Below are 5713 nucleotides of genomic sequence, written 5' to 3'. Positions count from 1 at the left end.
TGTCACATACTAGTTCAACTAAAGCAAAAGCTTATACTTTAATTCATTAAAGCTATTTTTTTTTTAATTCAAAGAGTCAGAATATGAGATTTCACCCTTACACACACATGACTCACAGTCATTCCCTTACAGCATAGAGGGAAAATGGCCTTAGCCACCACTATACCTCCCTCTGTTGAAGTTGCCCTTTTAAAGCTATTAACTATTCTTTCCCTTCCCCAAGTTACATTCAAAGGCATCACACTAAGATTGTGTTTGCACACTCCCTATATTAGTTCTCCATTGCTTCTACAACAAGTTACCACACATTTTCTTCTTTAAAATAATACTTACTGTTCCAAGGTTACATGGAGCAGGGATGGATCTGGTGTCAGCAAGCCTGGTATCGTAGATGGGAAGACCACTTGCAGTCACAATAATGTTGGAAAAACTAAGTATCATGTGGTTTCATGCCTGTTTCTTTGCTGGATGTTGTTAAGTACAACTGAGTCAACTCTGATCTCAGGGAACCCTTTTATAAACAAGTGAAACCCTATCTGGTCCTACACCTTCTTCACAAACTTCACTATTGTAGTAGTCACTGTTAATCCATCAGTTTGAGGGTCTTGTTTACCTTTACTGATCCTCTGCTTTTATAAGAATTATGTCCCTTAAAAAAAACCCAAAAATAAAAAAAGCCCCTTCTCAGAATTAGCCCCAAGTATGTGTGACCTCTGCTGGTCTAGTGGTAAGAAACTGCACTACAATCCCAAAAGCACATGGTTTGCTCTGCAGGTGAAGGATGGGCAATCTCTTCCCATGAGATTTACTGCCTTTGAAAAGTATATCTTTGAAGAGTATTCTTTTCAGTACCACAGATTGCCAAAAGAACAAACAAACCTCTCTTGAAAGAAATGAAAAAAGAATGCTCATTGGAAGCAAGGCTGATAAGATCCATTTCTAAGGACCCTTTGTGTGTCAGAAGAAATTTACTGCCTCTGTGTTTCAGTGACTGATGTTTCAGAAATACATTTTCAGGTCTTTAATCTGAAGTGCCTTTCAGGGAACTTGCATCTCCATTATCACTATCAACCAAACATTTTTATTGTTTACACTACCCGTGAAGTCCATCTTTAATTCTTTCTTTACACTTCCAAATATTTTCACAGAAATAGCTAGATTAATATTTTAGAGAATAAACAGGGATAACAATTATTTCAACACCGTTTGTATTAGGATTATCATACACTCACTCGGAGCAAGGTGCTTTTAGATTCCTTCATATTTCTTATTGTTTTAAATCAGAGAATATTAAAATAAAAATTTACTTGCATCACAATTTCAGTGTGAGAATGCATTTCTTAGTAAATTAGCTTTGATTTTTGTCACATATTTGGGTAGGAATATGCAAGCAAATTGTGTAAAGGCAAATGATGGACTTGGTCAGTCTTGCCATCCCGCCAGTTTTAAGTTGAGCAGATTCAGTGGCAGAAAATTGGGAGTCTCTCAATAATCAATCAATCAATTAATCAAACATCCCAGTGTGCATCCATTTGGATCAGAGATTACTGTGCAACACAGACAACAGCCTAGACAAGAGCAGAAGAATTAACAGTAAAGGACCAGCTAAAGCTGTGGAAAAAACCTCCTCATGGAGTAAGAACCAAAGATCCTTGTCCAAACTTGCTCAAGGACTTGCAAGGAGAGCATCATATTTGGCAGGTTTAAGAGAACTTAGTCACATTGACCTAAAGTAACAAGGCTGAAGTGTTTGAAAGTACTTTTTAAACTCTATCCTGACTGAAGAGTTTTATCTTGTGAACCCAACAACCATGAATATTGCCTGTGAGTTCAATAAAGTCACTGCAATGGATTAATGGAACTGGTAGTAGATGAGCAAGAGGTCTGGCAGGGGTAATTTGTTATTAGAATTGATAGCAGTAGGTACAGGAAGTATGGAAGAAATCAGTGGGAATTGGTTTTGTGCTGTGCATCTTGTATATGACCACTGCTTCTCCATGTGGATTTAGTGGAAGCAAGACATGATCAGCTACACTGTATTTGCAATGTGTTGCTTTGTTATGTGCCCTGCGACCACTATGACCCATGGCGGCCCTATGAATAATAGCTCTAAACTTTGCCCTATCCTGAGCCAACCTCACTGTCTCTGACACATCTGTTCTCATTGTCACAGTCACTGTGTCTATTCATCTCATCCAAGACCTTTCTTTCCATTGCTGACCTCTCTATCTTTCCAAGCATAAAGTTCTATTTAAAGGATTAGTCCGTCCTCGCAATATGTCCAAAGTGTGTGAGATGGAGTTTTGGTTTTTGGGGTGTTTTTTTTTTCAATACTCTTATTGAATTAGTGAATGTCTTAGATTTTAGTGTTGTTGCAACAGAGATGACACAAGTAGATGTGCTGAGCAAGGTGGCTTTTGTTTTATTTTGCTTTTTAATCCTCTTAAAGTGGAGGAGGCTAGAAGTCCAAAGGTAAGGTGACAGCTGTAGGGAAGTCTCTCTGTGGTGAAGGAGTGCTTATTCCCTCCATCACTTGTAATCCAGGAGATCCATGGAGATCGTTATGTGTCCTGGTTCCCCCTGTCTCAAGGAGAATTGTTTGAAGGGATTATGGTCCAAAAGGATGTACTCCATGCCTGGCAATTTGTTCTCGGTGATATTTAGGTTCTCATCTCTCAGGGAACGTTCCTTTTATCTTATAGGGACCACTCCAGGGAAACTTCTTTTACTAGAGCTGTTATATACCATAGCTGACCCTCCAGTGGGTTTTCAGAGGCAGTTAATCACTTGGGAGGAGACTGCCCATCCTTCTCCTGAGGACCAGCTGGTGGATTAGAACCATTTGATTTCAGGATTGCAGTGCAGCGTCCTACCACTAGGCCACCAGTGCTCCATTCATTTACTAGAGTAGGGTATTGCATTCCACTGATAATTTTATTATCATATCATATCAAATCATATCATATCATATATCATATTATGGGGAAATTTTACATCATTTCCATATTATATAATTATATTCAAGTGTTTTAAGGGAACATAGTTTAATCCATGACAGTGCATATATATTTTTGTACCAATTGCCCAGTGGTTAAGTACTTAACTGCTGATCCAAAAATGGATAGTTCAAACCCACCAATAACTCAAAGGAAGAAAGTCGTGACATATGCTTCAGTAAAAATTGCAGGCTTGTAAGCCCTAAGTGAAAGAACTATTTAATCCTATTGAGGCCTGCTTTGGTGGCTTAAGGGTAAGGAACTGTGCTGTCAGTGTAAGCATATGCAGTTCGAATCAATAAGCTGCTCTAGGGAGAGAGTTGGACAATGACTAGGGATGACTGAAGGAGAATTGATGCCTTTGAGCTGTGGTGCTGGAGAAGAGTATTGCGTGTGCCATGGACTGGTAAGAAAACAAACAGATTCATCCTGGAGAGGTTGAACTGGACTGCTCCTTGGAGGCAAGGATTCTGGGGCTTCGCGTGACATACTTTGGACATGTTGTAAGAAGGGGACCAGTCCTTGGAGAGGGACATCATGCTTGGGAGGGCGGAGGGACGGCGCAAGAGGGGAAGACCCTCTATAAGGTGGATTGATTCAGTGACTGGGGTAATCGGGATGGGTGTGTCGGAGGCAGTGCGATTGGCACAAGATAAAGCAGGGGTTATGGCTGTTGTACATAAGATCGCTATGAGTTTCAAGCGACTCGACGGCACATAACAACATGGGAGAAAGATGAGCAGTCGCTTATCATGACTAACTGCCTCTGAAAATCCACTGGTGGGTCAGCTACGGGCTGATTCTAACTCAACAGTACACAATGGCAACAACAACTACTCAAAGATATTTTATGCTTGGACTTTATAAAATTCTAGTGTGTTAGGAAATAAAATAATGTCAAGTGTTCAAATAGCATTTCTCCATGAATGAAAATAAATATTACATACATTTTCTATAACTTGTTACTAACAGTTTCAATACGTCAATTATGTGCACTCTTCTTAAATGCACGTTGTAAATGATCGTCAGCTATAAGTGCTTTCACCATAGAAATTTGCAAACATTGCATGATATTGTCTAACTTCCCTTTAGAAAGTGAGTCTACGAGCACACCAACCCAAAATACAATATATTATGCAATGTGCATTATGTAATATAATAAATATGTGCAGAAGGTTAATAACCCAAAACAGCTGACACAGACAGGTAAAGTGATAAAGACCAGAGCACATTTCCTTGTCAAAGTAACACAACCATGTCTTTTAATCACTTGGACTCTTTTAAGAATTTGAAGAATAAACCTTTATTGGAGAGAGTAAAATCATGCTGCTGCTTTGAGGTACATGTGGTAAAACATCTTCTCACATACGTTGGGCACGTTGTCAGAAGGCACTAAGATCTGGTTAAGATATCAAGCTCAGAATAATACAGTGACCTTGAAAGAAGGAAAGATCCTCCATCAGGCTGATGCGGTGACTGCAACAATTGGTTTGAATGTGGTGGAGGTTGTGAAGAATTAACACAATAGAACAAGATTTCCATCTGTTTTGCTTTCTTTCTTTTTTTTTTTTTTATTAAACTTTGTTTTAATAGGTCTCCAAATTCTGGAACAAATTTTTAATCAAGTTCTTTCTATGTAAAATGTACTGATTAAAAAAACAAACAAACTATGAATAATTTAAAACTGTCACACTAAAAGAAAATGGTCCACAAAAACATTCCTTTCATTCTGAAGGTTTTATGATGCTCTCTTATCATTAACCAGTCTTAGGCAATTAAACTTAAATGGCCAATTGAGTCAAACAGTTCTGAGACCTTTCTTCTACTACTGGTTAAGACTGGGGTGACAGGTGCTATGGGTAATATTTATTCAGCTTTCTGAGCTCTCTGAACAGACTTGGTGACCTTGCTATCTTCAGCAGCCTTCTTGTCCACTGTTTTTGTGATACTCCTGTCACGGACAGAAAAATGACTCACAGAAAGGTAGTCAGAGGAGCTCTCCACAGCCGTTGGCTTTCCAGGAATCATATCAACAATGGCAGCATCACCAGACTTCAAGTGTTTGGGGCATCTGCCAGCTTCTTAAGATAATGGCAATACATCTTCTCTCTGAGCTCAGCCAACTCACAAGCAATGAGAGCTGTGTGACAGTCAGCAATGATTTGGCCAGGACAGTTCAAGATGCTCACATGAGCAGTGAAGACAACTGTCTCCGTTGGTGGATCAGTTTTGCTGTCATCAGCCACGTTGCCATATCGAATATCTTTTACACAGACGTTCTTAACATTGAAGCCAGCACTATCACCAGGCAGAGTTTCACTCAAAGTCTTGGTGCATTTCAACAGACTTGACTTCAGTGGTAACACCGACTGGAGCAAATGTGACCACCATGCCTGGCTTATGAACACCAGTGTCCACTCTGCCCACAGGGACAGTACCAATACCACCAATATCAGAGACATCAATATTATAGACATGGAGAGGCAGATTCAGGGGCTTATCAGTTGGAAAAGTTGGTACCAGAATGCAACCCAAATCTTCAAAAAGTGTGGTTCCAGTGGCTCCGCCATCCTTGCGGGTGGTTTTCCATGCCTTGACCCGGGGCGTATTAGCATTTGGTTCTAGAAAGCTATCACCCTTCCAACTAGAAATTGGAACCAAGACTACTGTGGTAGGGCTGTAGCCAATTTTCTTAATGCAGGTGCTAACTTCCTTAA

The 5713-nt window shown here is 39.8% G+C and overlaps 1 pseudogene; it reads right to left on the bottom strand.

Moving 5' to 3' along the window:
• Positions 1 to 4862: 4862 nt before the first annotated feature.
• LOC102875250 overlaps positions 4863 to 5713 on the bottom strand; it is a 53397-nt pseudogene continuing 52546 nt past the window's right edge.

Source organism: Elephantulus edwardii, unplaced genomic scaffold, assembly GCF_000299155.1.
Source record: "Elephantulus edwardii isolate Elephantulus edwardi_28Jun2011 unplaced genomic scaffold, EleEdw1.0 scaffold00392, whole genome shotgun sequence".
NCBI lineage: Eukaryota > Metazoa > Chordata > Mammalia > Macroscelidea > Macroscelididae > Elephantulus > Elephantulus edwardii.
Note: the sequence above shows the minus strand (reverse complement) of the source record. Positions and strands in the feature narration are given on the sequence as shown.